Source organism: Leptinotarsa decemlineata, unplaced genomic scaffold (genome assembly GCF_025532065.1).
Source record: "Leptinotarsa decemlineata unplaced genomic scaffold, Ldec_3_MD MMD2_tig00000576_RagTag_RagTag, whole genome shotgun sequence".
Lineage (NCBI taxonomy): Eukaryota > Metazoa > Arthropoda > Insecta > Coleoptera > Chrysomelidae > Leptinotarsa > Leptinotarsa decemlineata.
This window is the reverse complement of record NW_027412551.1, coordinates 3,675,906-3,693,779: the sequence shown is the minus strand read 5'-3', so window position 1 is coordinate 3,693,779 and position 17,874 is coordinate 3,675,906. Positions and strand designations below refer to the sequence as shown.

Here is a 17,874-nt window from a genome sequence, read left to right as displayed (position 1 = left end):
ACACGTTCAGCTGAAATTGTTGCTGAGAAAATGATCACTGTGAAAGTTCATTATAGAATCTCGTGAAAAATTTGCTTCGTTCGAAAATATAATATCTGGTAGAAAATTTCTATTGTTTGTGCCATCGTATGAATCACCCACCCGCAAACATCAATCTTGGGTGGAAATCCCGAGGCAGTAGAACTTGAACCCGCTGTATGTGACATGGGTATAGAAAGTTTCTTTTTAGAACGTACGGTTTTTGGCCGACTTCCCGCTGCAGTGAAATCATCTTGGTACTATTTGAAGGATCCTCTTCTAGCGCATCAAGTATAGCTTCTTCTAGTTTAGACATTGTAACAGTTTCTGGTCTTTCACCACCTGCACATAGACTTGCACCACCTGCACATAGTCTTGTATGTAGCGTTCTTAATGTTTCAGCAGAATTATTCTGCTAAGATATTTGTCCTGGTAAATTATTCGTGCTTGTTTCGCATTTCCATTTGCTCGAGACTCGAGAAATGAAACAATACATTACAATTCCTTATGTACAAAATCTATCAGAAAGTATAAGAAATATTCTCTCCGAACACAACTATCAAGTAGCATTCAAACCCATTAACTTACTCAAACACCTCCGTACCCCCTTGAAAAGTAAAACCCCAAAAATGAAAAACTGTTATCTTATCTATAGTATCCCATGCAATGATTGTGAGAAAGAATACATAGGCATGACCTCACAATTATTACAAAATAGGCTTAATGGACATAAATATATGAAAAATTCAAGTACATCACTGAACAAACAATCATTCAGAAAAATCACAACCCCAATTTCAAAAACACTAGAATATTAGCTTTTGAATCCAATACAAACAAAAGGATGATAAAAGAAATGATTCATATTAAAAAAAATGAAAACTGTATGAACAACAGAACAGACATAGAGGACCTAAATCAAATATACTAAACATTATTATAACTCATTCAGCCAATTCAAACAAAACCAAAATCTACCCTCATCTACCCCTTTATAGCCAACAAACAAACCATTTCTAGTAGAATAACAAGGAAGTCAGATACAGGGAACAAATCCATGACCCTGCGCAATCAGCCTTCCTCATACAAATACAGGTTCACGTCTCCACCTTAACACCGCCACCGCCATCAATAATTGAAATAAAAGTCAAACAACAAGAGCCTAACATAAGACTATTCCGCTATGACAGAGAAAACAAAGGACATCTACATTAATAATGGAGGAAAATGTCAAAATTCACTTCATTTCAAGCGTTGTTCTTAAAATTTAACTCTGAGGTCCAGTGAAATTTATTCTATTAGTTCAATGAAAGTTCAGACGAATATGATTTTTTTTTATTCAGCAGCAAATTCAATGAACTTATGTGATCTAGGTGCCAGAAACTTTGAAGATACAGTATTTGAGACTTTCACTGGAGGATTGGACTTCTCTCATAAGGAGTATTTGAGGTTGAAACAATTGGAGACTGTCGTAAAATGAATCTATCAAATACGCTATTCCCATATCACAACAAAAATACTGTCTCTCGCTGCTCATTTTGCTAACCGAGTTAGCATCATGTGGAGATGACATCGGTTGTAATTTTGTTAGCGAAACTTGCGTCGAGAGACAGTATTTTTGTTCTGGTGTTGAAGAAGTGTCTTCAGTAGAAATATTTTCATCCAGTTTGCTCACATACATGAATAAAAAAACGTCAACAAATTATTCTAATGTCTAGACTAGATTAGATTAGGTTCATTTATTTCACTACGTTTCACTATGTAATTATAGCAAGTCGAATAATAATATGAAATAGTCAAACAGAGTAGGATCATTGAAAATTAAGATTGTACAAAATAAAAAAGTCACACTCAAAATATTATCAGATGAATAATTCGAAAAAAATAAATTCCAAGGTATAGTATTTCCAGTACCAATTGGAACAGCACAGAGAAGGAATTGCCGCCTCGACATAGGCGTCGGTATATTATTTTTCAGTGGTAGTTTTTCAGTTACTTATTCTTACAATCATAGCATGAAAAAGTTATCTCAACTGAATTTTTCCACCATGGGTACTTATGAAAAATTTCCAAATTTAAGGTAGTTGATTTCCGAGTCGAAAACTCAAATAATCACACCGAATTCTCGTCAAACATATATTTACAAAAAAAATAGAGGCCAACAAAATTGCTAGAAAAATCAAAATTCTTTTTCGTTATATTCGGATGAGGTGGAATTATCATCGGGTTGAATAACGATCGGATTTATGGAACTTTGCACATAATATTTTTTCTCTTCTTCTATACCGTGCGCCACACAGTGCTTCCACACATCACTATTAATTACTTCATTCACCACTCGCCTTATATTGTCAAGCACCACAGCTTTTAAAGTCGGTGACACATTTCCGCAAGCTTTCTTTCATTGTGGCCACAATAGTATGGAGGCAAACGTAAAAGAATATTACCACGCGTTTTACACATCGAATCAATAATATACTCTTTTTTGAAATTACGTTGTTTTATGGAATCTTTTCGGGTATTTCCAACAATATCTGCTTTTATTGTGTTATTGTTTGGTATTTTATTCAATAACCGAGAATGGTACGAAGCGTTATCCATAACAATAACTGAGTTTGGAGGAATGTTTGGGAGAAGCTGGTCACTGAACTAGGTTTCGAATAAAGCCGCAGTCGTATCTTCGTGGTAATCAGCAGACGAATCTTTTATATTTTTGGCCGACAGAAGCAAAGCGTTAGGTACGAAACCACTTTCATTCCCGGCATGCAAAATGCCCCTTGAAGAAGGTGTGTTCAAAGCACAATACTTGGTTTCGTCTACCCAGCCATATTTGACAACATCATGGGTGTCAAACCAAGTTTCGTCGAGGTAGATTATATGTCTGCTGGATTCTCGGTAGCTTTTCATCCGCCTCAAATATTCTTATCGGAGTTGAACAATGCGTGTCGATTCCATTATGACCATCTGATTGTTCAATTTTTCATATTTGAAACTACAAGACAATAAGACACCTCGTAGAGTTTCTAAAGATTTGTAATTGTAATCGGGATAGTCGAGTAATTTATACCAAATCATTTGCAAGGATGGTACTTAATTTTTTTGGTATATACCATAAATTGTTCGCCGAATCACATCTTTTGTAGCACCATCAACGTTTGCGAATTTTTCATTCCTTTATTTTCGTTTCATTGCATGGTCAATGACATCCCCTATTTTAATGACTCGAAGAACTGTCGAACGAGATAGTTTCGTTAACTCGCATATTCTAATCACAATAGTATTCTGTGAATTGTGACAGTTTTCCTCCTTCAAACATTCATGAATATTTAAAATTACTCGCTGAACTTGAACATGCAAGTCCTTATTTTCAAATTCCAGATCCCTGTCGATTGACACAGATTCCTCACACGTAATGTTATCATTTGTTTCAAAAGGTCTCCAGAAAGCCATATTGATGAAAGTACCCAAAAACACTGAGATTTTCACAAAAATCGGTTTAAACGATGAGATTGGAACCTTTGGTGTAAAAGTTGAAAACTTTTTCTAGAAATTAATTACCCTAACACCAAACTGATATTTTTGCACTCGGCGCACGTTTCCCTAACAAGGTTAGCATCTTAAGGAGAAGCAAATTGATACTGAATCTAAAAACAAGGGTTAGATGTTCATCGGACCAAAAAACATGAAGTTTTTTGGTCCGATGAACTTTGTTTGTTAAATGATGATTATCCTAATAATTTTTTGGTAATTAACTAGTGGAACCACTGACTGCAAATTAATTTGTCTGCTTTTTAATCTATTGTTGACAAATTAATTTGCAAGTAGTGGTTCCACTAGTTAATTACCGAAAAATCAATTAGGATAATCATCATTTAACAAACAAAGTCCACATCGGACCAAAAAACTTTAGGTATATAAACAGCTAACTCTTGTCTTTAGATTCAGTATCAATTTGCTTCCCTGAAGATGCTAACCTTGTTAGCGAAACGCGCGTCGAGTGCAAAAATATCAGTTTGGTGTTAGGGTAATTGATCTCTAGAAAAAGTTTTCAAAAATCGGTTTGCAAAACCACTCGCTACCTCACCTAACCCCACGAACACACGGCACTGATGAAGAAATATTGTGAAACGGACAAAAAATTAGTATTCAGCCAGTCCAGCTAGCCGAACCTTTATTCCTCAACTACATTTGATAGCACGTTTACTAACTATGAAGTAAGTCTCATCATGATTGAATGGGAAAAAATTTCCAATATCCGAATGACAAGGGTCAGACATAATTAATTCACATAATAATACCCGCCTGAAAGTAATCTTGAACTGGGTGGAAACATTAGCTCTTAAAGAAACGCTTCAATGTTTTTGAATGTCGTTAGTTTCAATGTTTTGATTATACCAGGTAGCGACGTGGGTTTGATAAATTATTCTGAGTGAGTTTCAGTCGATGCCTAGGCGGTCCGAATGATTCAGCGTGTCTTGTGTTATACAGGGCGTTCCAACGAAAATTTGACCCCCGTGTAATCGGATGTGTAATCTAGAATTCCAAAGAACATGTCAATTTTCATTACTAGGGGAAGTGATACTGATATGAAAATTTCACCCGAAGCTTCACCTTCCCCCCGCGGTCAACAACTATTCCCCTATTTTTTTTAGTGGCACGGGGGGTCGAGTGATACATCATTTGAATGGTATTTTGTCCTCCTATTACCCTACCAATTTTTTTTGAAATTGGTTTATTCGTTATTGACAAATTAAATGTTGAACGTTTTATTTAAAAGAAAAAATAGAATATTTGCTGTCGTTCATTTTAATGAGGAAATGAACAACAAATAATATCAGTGGAAACAAAATCAACAGATAAATTGTTCAAAATGACCTCCACCTAGTTCCATACAATAATACAGTCTACTCTAGAAAGCGTTCCTTATATTATTCAAGATATCTGGAGTCAGTAATCGGTATTCGCGAACTATTCTTTGTCACAGGTCTTTTAGATTTGTAGGCTTGGTAGAGTACACTTTCGAATTCAGGTGTCCCCACAGAAAGAAGTTCATCGGTGTGAGATCAGGTGATCTAGCTGACCACTCCACTGGACTCCTTCTGCTGACCCAACGCATTGGAAAACGTTCGTCCAAAAATTGTCTCATCCCAACATCAAATGTGGGGGTGTATCATCCTACTGGAATGTTATCTATTTTCTACTGAATTGTCATAATTTTCAGAAATTTGTGTAATCATAGGATCTACATAGTCTTGTGATAGATTCAAGTATGTGTCTCCATTGAGATCACCTTCAATGAAGAATGGTCCAACAATATGATTACCAAGAATGCGCCCTTGACATTCAATTCTTGTGGAGTTTGTGAATGTGTTCCAATCACCAGATGGGAATTCACAACGCTTCAATAACGACAATAATGTCTTTTCACTTCATTATTCCATATGAAACAACTTTCGTCTGAAAAACATGTATTGTATAATAGGTTTGGGTTAATGGTCAATTTCTCGCTGAACACCTCACAAAACTGAAGTTGACGATCAGGATCATCTTCGTTTAATTCCTGAACTATCCTCATTTTGAAAGGCTTTCATAATCGAAAAACACTAGTAGCTGAAACAAAAGACGCTCTAGCTAGTTATCTGACAGATTGTCGATTATCCATTTGTACATGTCCTAAAACTACAGGACGGGATACTTCATGTTTTTTGTTGTGAACAGAACCTGAAGTTCGAAACTTATCCATTAACTGTTTAACGTATTGACGGCTCACGTTGTGGTATGGATGATTCGTATTATAAATTCTTGCAGCAGCTTTAGCACATTCATTTATTCGATAATATGTTGCAACAATTTCTATTCTTTCTTCAGTAGAATCAACCATGTTGGAACACAGTTAACAAAGATGACTGAATAATAATTCGTGAAGAAGTGACTGTGGCCAACTATCTACTTTTTGTTCTGAGACAACTGAATTCAACAAAATCTACCAGTGCAGAAAAAACTAACAGTGTCGTCCAAAAAGTTTACTACTAATTAAATAAATTCTACGAATCTAGAAGACCTGCAACAGAGAATTACCTGCACGTCGTCCTGAGTTTGTTCAGGTTAGAGCCCAGCTCCCTTACCTTTTTGACTGATTTTTGCCAAAGAAGGACAAATGGGTTCATGACTGAGGGCATGTTGACGGCATGAAGTCCTCAGACAACAGTGCCGCCCTTCACGGGGTACCCCTACCTGGCTGGGTTCGGATGGATGAAAGATCTGATCATCCTTCAACGGGGGACATGAGGGCCTCATTCGACAGAGTGTCGGGGCCTTCTATATCGGGAGGAGGCGTCTACAGCATAATCTGTAGCTTCCCTAACTTACGACAGATAATTGTTCGGAATGCCGATATCTGGCTCCGGACATCTTCAATAATGTAAGGAACCCTTTCGAAATTAGACTGTATTATTGTATGGAACTAGATGGAGGTCATTTTGAACACTTTATAGGTCGATTCTGTTGCCATTGATATTACGTTTGTTGATTTTCTCAATAAAATGAGCAATAGCGAATTTTCTGTTTTTTCTTGGATAATACGTTCAACATTTAATTCGAAGGAAATAGATCAATGGAGTTGCATCAAATTTTGTATAAAAATGGAATTGAGTGCTTAAAAACAGTGGCGTACGGCGATTTTACACTAAGTGAATGTGAATATGAATGTCGTTGCTAGCCTTGGATGCCACAGCATATCAATAACTGATGAAAATGTTGAGAAAGTGAATAAAATTGTTAAGGAGAATCGTTGAATCACTTTAAGAGAAATTTCTTAGGATGCCGGCAAGCATATCGATTGGCTAGTGCCATGCAGCGGAGTTCGTTCCAAAATTGCTGAATTTTGACCAAAAAAACCGTCGCATAAGAATCGTTCAGGAATTGTTGAAGACGTCAATTCCAATTTGCTTGAAACTGGTGACGAATCATAGGTATATAACAAATAAATCTTTATTTGAAATAGCAACGTCCTATTTTACATATATTTATAATATTTGTAATTAGTAATGAAAAAATACTTAATGCTAAATGAAGAATGCTAAAATATAAAAATACACCTATAGTATCACAATCATCAGATATTGAAATATTAAAATATACACATATTATTGGGAAAGAAAGTTTTTGGCTTTCTACTACTCCATCTTGATACAAAAAAAAGGATGAGGGAATCGTCCAAACTGAGTATAATTCTGTATGATTCAGTGTTCATATGGAAGTATTTGTTTCGACAGAATTTTGTTTTTTCGTGTAATTCAATGTTTATATGAAAATAGCTCTTTCAGGAGAATTTTCTTTCAGTTTGTGTCTGAAAGTTACTTCTTTGCATGATCTACACATCCATGTATGGAGTTACTCATTTTCAAATTGATTACATCCTTCCTTTCTTCGGAAGATTCCCTCATCCTTTTATTTGTATCAAGATGGAGTAGTAGAAAACCAAAAACTTTCTTTACCAAAAAATAATCACTCCTAAAAATATAACCCCTTCAATTCACACACATTATACTCATGTACACTCAGTATACATGAGCAACACAACCCACTCACACATATGCCTCTCATAATTCATCTTTTCACATGTACAGTGGTCAAATGAATTCATTTAGACGAATTTTGAAAGTGTTTACAGACGGTGAATTTTTCAATTCATTTGAGAGGTTACTGAAATCATTTAACACCTTGAAGAATATGGTGAGATTTATTAAAACCGCGTACACGTAACTGAGAAATCAGGGAAGGAATCGTATTTCGTGTAAAAAGAAAATTTGACATTGACATGAAGTCTTCAACTATTACAGAACATATTTGGTTTGACAAATGATATATTTAGTGACCACAGTACGTAAAGTTTTTCAAAGTGAGCAAAGAAACATTCAACTGGGATTTTGAGAAATGTTGATTTTTGAAATGATTAATTTAATCGTCTATGTAAAGGAATATATGATCTAGTCAATTGTACTTGCGTATTCAGGCAAAGGGGGTTGTAGTATAATTCTTAGTCTATTTGTAAATCTTCTAGAAAATCCAACCTATTGAAATGTTTTTAATTGACTTCTTTTGGAATTTGTGAAATACGATTGGGGCTGAAATTGTGTTTATCAAATTTGATATGTTGACTAAAAGCTGAATCGTTTGGTTCATTCAGGTGTTCATTTATTCGGACTTTCAAAGGTCTACAAGTCCTTCCAATGTATGAGACCTCAAAATCATTGCCATCAAGTTTGTAGATTCCACTTTTTGACACCTTATTGATTTTATCTTTTGAGTTGACTAACTGTTTACTTAAATTATTTGAACTTTTGAAGGATATTTTAGCACCTTTTAATTTATTGCTAATTAGACTAGAGACTTTTTGGGAAATGTTTTCATTTAAAAAAAGTAATGAAATATATTTAGAAGGTACTTCAATAATGGGATAAGTTAGGTTTTGTTCTCTTTTGTTCTTGTACTCTACACGTTGGAGATGGTTTTCTATAAAAATATTTTTTTTTAATATTCAAACAAAAATATTTACATTTTGTGCAAATGTTTGCTTATTGTGATGTTCATGTTCATGTCCACTCAGAGTGGTTTCTACTGAAGTTGTTGTACCTTAAGACAGCAGAATCTTCTTGTATATACTTGACGAGTAAGTAATTCTACAATATTGAAAGAATTTAAAGTTCAATCTCAAATCAAAATAAATATCATTGAATATTACTCATTTGCAGGTATCGCACTGATGATGGCGTAACAGCCGAAAGCGCTTTGCAATTTACAAATGAAATTTTTATTACACGAAATACGATTCCTTTCCTGATTTACTTGAAGAATATTGTTATAACAGTTACTGTTATTGTTCACGTTTCTTGTAGGATAAGTGTGGATATCATTATTATATTGTAATGAATCTGAAGCCGGCCCTGACCGTTATCTCAGACACCAAACGCATGACATCACCGCGAAGGAAGTGGTCTGACTAGCCGGGAAAATACTAGGCGAGTGCAGAGACCTCTAGATAAATCTAGAAAGCTCGTTAGCGGTATATAACCCCTGCTTTCCGTCCATAGAGGGAGTCTGTACCGAGAAAGCGAATCGAGTGGTTAACAAACAGTAGAGATAAATTAAGCGTTAGTTGCTGAGTGTTGTATGTAAATTAATTGTGAAAGTGAAATATTGTTAAAAATAAATTTGTTCAAGACAGTTAATTCTTTAATTTGTTACAATATATAATTAATGAACTAAGATAATTCAGGACTAACTTTTTTGTTATTTTATAATTGAACACCATTGTCATGAAAAACAGGCATTTATTCACGCTATGACATCGAAACCAAATTCCAATCGTCCCAATGGAAGAGTTTAGGAGAGCCAAGACCAAAAAAAGCACGCCAAACTCCATCAAATGTCAAGGTTTTTCTCACGGTTTACTTCGATTACCATGACGTAGTGCCTCAGAAGTTTTTGCAACGTGGTTATTCGGAGTATTATTTTGAAGTCGTGTGCCGCTTGTGGGAGGCAATACGAAGAAAACGTCCAGTATTGTGGAAAAACAATTGATGGCTTTTGCATCACGATGATGCATCAACTTACTCGGCATTGCTTGTTTGTTATTTTTTAGACAATACAATACCTCAGTCACCGTATTTACCAGATTTGGACTATTTCCTGTTTCCAACATCGAAGAGACCCATGAAGGAAAGGCGTTTCGCCACGATTGAGGAGATAAGAGCCAAATCGCTAAGGGCTTGAGGACATACCTAAAAGTGCATATCAGAACTGCTTCGAGGATTAGAAAAAACGCTGGCACAAGTTAATTATATCTGAGCGAGACTACTTGAAAGGAACAAGATTGAAATTAATGAATAAATGAATATTTTTTGAGAAAATGAAAATTTTACTCATTTTATGAACAGGCAACTATGTTTAGCACATTTACACTACAGTGAATCCGAAGTAGGGTATGGAAAATGAATGGGTCAAGAAAAGACATAATACCAAATTAAAAAAAATTAAGCCTGCAGTATTTTTTGGGTAGAAACTATTTAGACTGACCGCTTCCGTAGTCTGGATATTTGAGTAGCCGTGCTGCAATTTCACCATAAAGTAATACCGTGAGTCAAATGTGAGTGTGTCAAACTGTAGTACGCTAAAAGTAATGTGTATGTCTCTCTGTATCTCTCTTCCTCTCACTGAATTCTCTTGACCATTGCTTCCATGAGAGCATTTCTCAAAGTAGAATGAATGATTATTCACTTACAGTGCATTTCTTTAATGTTCCCCCCTTTTATTTTTTGAACGGGTCAACTCAAAAAATTTAAATTTGAGATAATGAAATTAATGCATGAATAATTTATTTTGGAGTGAAATTGAAACTTTCAAGATGGTGACTGGGCGCCATTTGAGAAAAAAAAATTTAATGGAAAAATTGGTCTTGTGACATACCATTTTGAAGCTCCTGACGAATACTTCACAACCCTAGAATATGAAGTCCCTATCTTCACCTGCTACAAAATGGCGGAACATTCAATAATTTCCTGGAGACAAATTGATATCAACATTTCTAGAAATATTCATTTTTATCTGCCATATGGCAATGCCAACTACCCGATGAGGTTTGTTAAGTTATTTTTTGTTTATAAAAACGACAAAAAATGTCAGTAGGACAATGAACATCATTGTACAGTTATAATAATCTCATTTAGTTTTCGGTTTTCCCAATATCCAAAACAACTTAACGTTTGGGCAGGAATATTGGGAAACCATATTGTAGGACTTCTATTTTTTATCACAATTCAACAGGGAAACTGTATTTGAATATGCTGATAACTACTGTTGACCCTCTCATCACTGAAATCGTCGAAACAAATCCTAATGAATTCGATATGGATATTGTAATCCAACAAGATGGAACACCACCACATCACTTCAGACAAGTAAGAAACTATTTGAATACTACTTTTTCCGGTCGTTGGATTGGCCGTCGAGGTCCTTCAGAATGGCCAGCCCGCTCGCCAGATTTGACACCTGTTTTTACGGGGCAATTTTCATGGGGCTATTTGAAGCAAAAGATTTACGAAACTGAACCTGCTTCAATATTGGATATACGGCAGAGAATAATAAATATTTGTAGAGATATTGACGTTACTGTTTTCGAAATTGTTCGGCATGAAATATCTGATAGGGTGTTCATGTGTCAAGAAGTTCAAGGCAACCATTTCGAGCATCTTCTGAACTGGTCTCAAGCTTATTACCTCATATTATGAAGTTAAATGTCAATGTATTCAGACAATTATTGAATGTTCCGCCATTTTGTAGTGTGTGGAGATATTTACTTCATATTCTAGGGTTGTGAAGTATTCGTCAGGAGCTTCAAAACGATTTATCACAAGCCTCCCTTCCCATTTAATTTTTTTTTCTCAGATTGCGCCAAGTCGCCATCTTGAAAGTTTCATCTGTCAATTTCACTTCAAAATAAGCATCAATTTCATTATCTCAAGTTCCAGATTTTTGCGTTGACCATTTCAAAAAATAAAAGGGGGGGGGGATTGAAGAAATGCACTGTATAAACGTAAGTATAGTCAAAGTAACGGCAAACATTCTCAAGGTTTTCAGGGATGCTATAAATGCAAATTGTTTTAGCATGTTTTGAAGAATATTGTGTGATTTGTTTCGTTTCTTGAAGTTGCAGATGGAGAATTGAAAAGCTTAATTTCCATGTAAAATTGGCTCGTTATATTGAGGACGCTATTTCCAATTGCCATGTCTGGTTGAATGAATATATTACAAAGGGTTAAATTCAAAATTTCTGTTTATTCCCTTTTGTGTATTTACTTGGCAGAGGACAGTGTAATGGGAGATTCGAAAATGAATCCGATCGTATTATAATGAGTGATCCTAAAAATTTGTCAATTAGGAAGAAATTGATTGTAAGAGCCCAACGGTGAGGTGTTCTTGATCTGTGAACCAACAAATATCTGCTTCTTGTCAGCCAGCAGTCGAGTGTACTCTGCAAATCCTTTGACATGTCCAAAGGGACAGTTTGGTTTTGTGTTGAACTTTTTCTAAATGAGCGTTCCAGGTGGGTTTTTCATCAAGGACAATGCCAAGATATTCCACCTCCATTCCAAATGGAATGATCTCACCATTGGATAAAAGTAGTGTTAGATTATCTAACTTTCTCCTCCTGGTGAAGGGGATTATCACAGTTTTGCTGGGGTTGGTAGGCATCTGCTCCATCTGGCACCAACTGTGAACCACAACCTACATGGACCCTGCCAATATGACAAGATCACCAGCATAAGTTTGCAAATATACTTCTCGTCTAGCGTGGGTATCAAGCAGACTATTCATCAGGAGCGACCATAGAAAGGTAGATAGTACTCCACCTTGAGAGCAGCCCCTGGTGAACGTAATGGCCTCGTCTTGAAGAGTCTCAGTTGCAGTTCTGTTTACCAGCATGGCATAGATCCATCCAGTTATAGTCGATTCTACGCCTTTTCCAGCCAGGGCTGATCCTATATATTTAGTAAGGGCATTGTCAAATGCTCTTTCAATATAGAGAAATACAGCAACTGCAATCTCCTTAGGATTGGAAAAGTTTCTCTTCAAGGTTGTTTAATGCTAAATCTGTCGATTTTCCGGTTTGATATGCAAACTGGTAGTTATTCAGGGGACTACATATAAAGCAACCTTCCTGATATGTCCGTCCAGTATCCTCTCGAGGTCCTTGTTGTATAATAAATAGTGATACATAATTGATGTTTCAGGTATTCATTACAATTTCATTTGTTCTTCTACAGATTTCGAATCAAAGAAGAATAATAATATCAGACAACAGTCCAAACTAGCAAAGCGTATATTTTCAGTATACCCAATAACATAATTCATGAGCTCGCATACGTATATTTATTTATTTATTCCATATGGTCTACAGTATCACCGTTATCGTTCAATCAAACTGAATGAAATGAAAACATTGTATCTCGCTGTAATAGTCCTATATAAATAACGTTTTCGACCGATATTTGTGTGTTTATTTCACGTCCAATCAATATTCAATCGGAATAATTATAGATATCGAATAAATAATAATAATTGAGTTCATTAAGTCAAATAACGGATTGAAATTATTTTAGATAGGCATTGATATTCCAGACAAATGTGCCACCAGAAGTGTATAAAGTCTCATAACACTCTAGTTGATGTGAGTTGAAGGGAAATTACGACCTCGTCCTCGAGTCATGTAAGTACAAATCTAAGTGATTCTTGAGAATGGCTCCAAAGCAGGAGCCGAAACGTCGAAACAATGAAAATTACAGACGCGGTTCAACCCGGACAACATTAAATCAAATTACTGACCGCAGAAACCTATCGTTTCATTCTGAATCATAATTGGTCCACAACTATCCAAATATCCTAATTTAAAAATGAATCTAATCTTTTTTTGTATCACAAAAACTTTCATGAAGTTTGTAGCTCTGCCCCAACAGAAAATATTTTGTGATATGTGGGAGTAATAATAATAATGATAAGTTTATTAGCAGTCTCTTGGTGACAATATAAACAATGTACAAAAATAGAGCAGTTTCTTGATACTACAACAAACAATAATTCCATAAAGCCGAAGCTGTCTGAGAGGTGTACATAGATGTTGGAAAACTGATATTTACCAAGTCACTAAATGCTATCTCATTAATAAGAAGGTGTAACTCTTAAAAAATCTTATAATATTGTAACGAGTATAATACCCCCATAATCTAAACTACATATATCTACACACATACATATGCACACCGATACAAATATTCACCTATATACAAAAAAACAAATACAATAATTCACGATAATATAATAATTTACTGATGAACATATTATCATACAAATAAATTTCGAATTTCAGATACAAAGTAATGTGAAGAAACATGGGATACATATTCATTATTCGAACAATTGTAGAATAGCGCTTCTTTCTGTGGAAAGTATAAAATGCCGTACTTTTTTGAATGGGAAAAGAGAGTATGATTCGACAATTTCTCTTGGTAGGTAATTGAAAAATCATGGTGCTAAGGCTCACCACGCTGAGCCTTAGCAGTATGCTGAGGCATTATCTATAGTCAACAGGCCGGGTGCATCAAGACGATACTTCATTTGGGAGTTACTATTGAGTTTCTCATAGACACTGCCTATTTAGTATTTTCAGGTGAGCTGACTATCTATCTGCGATCCCAAAAATTCCACTTTGGCAGATATACATACAATTTTTTAATAGCTTATATATTTGCATCACGGTATAATTTCATAGTAGGGTAGGTCAATGGTTTGAAGAACATTATTTTGATTTCTCATGAAGTATGTCTAGTTTTCTCAAGTGTGATGGTATAATGCCAACCCAACTGAAAATACTATATTAAATTCGTGCTTCAACTAAAGCGAAATACACTGTTCTGGAATGTTTTGTGCCTAGAAAACTTCTAGCTTGCTTGAATTTGAATAGCATGTACCCTAAGAGTTTTGGTAATTCTAGTGACATGTTTATCCCATGGTTTTATCGAAATTGGGTGAAATTATAGTCGTGACGTCACAAAAATTTGACAACATGGTTAGTTTCAAAATTAGGAAGCATTTTATATAATGAAACAAAGACTTTATTTTTAAAATTTTCTTGAAGACATTATTAATTTAGTAGTACTAATCGAATAGTCGTATATTCATTCATGAATTCCCCTTCAAAAAATTCATATACATTTTGGAACGTGGTTTGAAATAACTTTTGAAGCTTCGATCTTCCTTCTAAATGAAAGCATTTGGATGTTACTTCCTAGTTTTATCTTTTTTTCGGAAGAATGTAAAGGTCTGTTGTACAAGCAAAAATCGATGCTTAAACAGAATGGTCGAAATACAAAATTTAAATAATTATTAGAAACAAATTCAAACCCCTCCTGTTATGTGTGGAAAGGTGATGTATTTTTGAAATTCACTCATAAAAAGATATTTTCATTTTCAGTTTATCAATTGTCAAAATATAACCTAACCATCGACAATTTCCATTAATGATGAATTAGATAATACCAACATCTTTCACCTGAAAAATCAAATAAGTTCAAAAATCTGGTAACCTCAATCAATTACTAAAATAGATTTGCTCAGAGTGAAACACAATAGCAACAGAGTTGTATAATCTTGAAGATTGAAAGTTTTTTTTATTATATGGCCAAAGTGAATCATTTTTAATTCATCTCCCATTTTTAAATCTGCCACTGTCACACATTCTCCGATAATTCTCCAGCAATTTCTCTGGCGTTATTTTCATCATATCAATCAAAAAGAACATACCAGAAGCAATATTGTTAATAATTCACTGACTTATTTTCTTTACCCAACTCAAATTGCAACTTTTGTAGTAGAATAGTTCTAATGTCTTCTTCTATATAAATATATCCAAAACATGCCAATGAGGAGTCGAAAAGTACTGTTTTCGCCCAAAACTTCCTGAAATCCACTAAAGGATTGAAAGGTTTTCTTATAAGTGGAATTCTATATGAATACTCTTTATATGTATATTTCGTTGTGTAGCATATCTGTGTATGATATCTGTTTCAAATCCCGTACAAATGTTTAGTATACGAGCTGAACAATAATTTCAGCTTTTATACCTGCTTGTGTAATTCATTGTTCGAAATCGAAAGTGTTTCGGGTGAATTTTTTCTACGGGTTTGTATTCGAAAGAGTTGATGTGAATGATACGCACATCTTTGTGAAAAGTATTCATTGATGCCTATTGTTTTTCTTAAAAGATTCTCACTATGAGTGTATGAAGAAGTGAAAGCCTGAAAATGTTCTGCCCATTTACTTTAAACTTTCGTTCTAACTTCATCAGTTGAATAGTTGAAACAGTTGAAACAGTTGAAAGTAGTCTCGTGGACTGTATTTATAATATTATGCGAATTTGAATGGATACGCCAGAAACAAGTCACTTTACCTTGGAACTTTCCTCCCTGGTGGTCTTGCAGATCTTGGGCGGCCGCCACAATCAGAAGTCGGATGTTAATTTTTATCCTTGAGGATAGGGACACGCACAACACTTTATTTCTGTATTTATAACGAGCGTTGATATTATGAGCGGTTTTTTTACAGCGAGCCGACAGCGATTTTTAGATCCGTTCTTTTCTGTCGATCATGTAGTACTCCTATTTGCCCAGCAAGGACATCTTTTTTGCTTCCTTATAGATAGCGACTCGTTTCTGTATTTACGCGAAAATAAACTGGGCCATATTCAGAAGTAGTTATACATAAATGAGAACATGAGAATAAGAGAAACTAGGTTAACGAAATTCGTTTCTTAACAGATACTTCTCTGGAAAAACATAGAAGACTACCCTATGAATTGAAGAAGAAAATCTAATATGTCTTTATTGTTTTATATTAATCAGAAATGGAAGTGTATGATTATTCCTGTCGGGGAATATATGACCTAACGATAATTAAATTATCACATCATACACAGATTCATCCTCTCTGTATTCCACTCAATAATAGGGGATTCCAAGCGGGAATTTCGGGATTGACTAAAGCACGGCAGATTAATATACAGAGGGATACCTTGTACCCGGTTAAGTACCTCCACCAAATATGAGCCCCATATATAAGGTCGCCCATGAAGGATAAAGGATCAGATTAGTAACAAAAATCGATCATCAAAAATTCTCGAGCGCGTCAGATTAAGGTAGGGTGAGTTAATTACCTGCTAAAAAGTGTATATTCCAGTAATCTGACAATTTGAGAGTGACGTAAAGAAAGGAAAGGGCAGCAAAGTTGTAAAAAAAATAACGTCATTTCGACATTCTCGAGCGTAGCTGATTTTTTTTATTTTGAAGGAAATAATCCAAGGATAACGAAGAATATATGATCTGACGATTTCCGCAAGCCGAAATAACACAAATTAGTCATGATAAAGTTGATAAAGTTCAATGCGTGCAGCTGCGTGATTACTGTATTTCCCTCTCCGAGTTTCTATTCCTCTATTCTCTATTCACTTTTTCTCTATCTACTACTCTCTCACTCTGAATTCTGTTGCCAAGACCATCACAGCTGATCACAGAGACTCATTCGTGATAAAGATGAAGATGATGATTAATTAATCAATTAATTGATGGATGTAGCCGTTACTACGTGGTAGAAAATCAAAATGAAGAAAATAGAAATTAAACTTTCTATGTTTTTACCACTTTTATTTGTAACTAACGTTACTGCAGTTTCGTCCTATAAGGACCTTTTCAAACTTATACAACTAATATAATATATTATATACAGTAACTAACGTTACTGCAGTTTCGTCCTATAAGGACATTTTCAAACTTATACAATTAGAATAATATATACAATACAATATATTGTATGAGTTTGGAAATGTCCTTATAAGACGAAACTGCAGTAACGTTAGTTACAAATAAAAGTGGTAAAAACATAGAAAGTTTAATTTCCCTTTTCTTCATTAACTAATCAATTGATTATAAAAAATATTTAATTTTTTGAGCATTTTTTCAAACATATTTACAAGTATTCTACTTAAAAAACATACACTTATTTATTTGCATGCTATTTCCCGAGCTTTTCAATTAATTAGGTTCAATGAAAAAAATAAATAAAAAAATATTGTTTTTGTCAGATTAAGCGAATACCTCTAGATAATCGTCAGATTATGAGACAGCACATCTTAAACATAAAGATGAACCATATATATCTTAATCTGATACGCTTGAGTATTTCAAAATGGCGAGTTTTTTTGCACATTATAATAATGGCAGCGAATTTGCGTCAGATCGAAATCGTCAG

The 17,874-nt window shown here is 34.7% G+C and overlaps 1 protein-coding gene across 1 annotated transcript in view; it reads left to right on the top strand.

Moving 5' to 3' along the window:
* The window catches only part of LOC111505266 (uncharacterized), a 347,102-nt gene that overhangs the window by 252,331 nt on the left and 76,897 nt on the right, over positions 1-17,874 (top strand). The window lies entirely within an intron of this gene.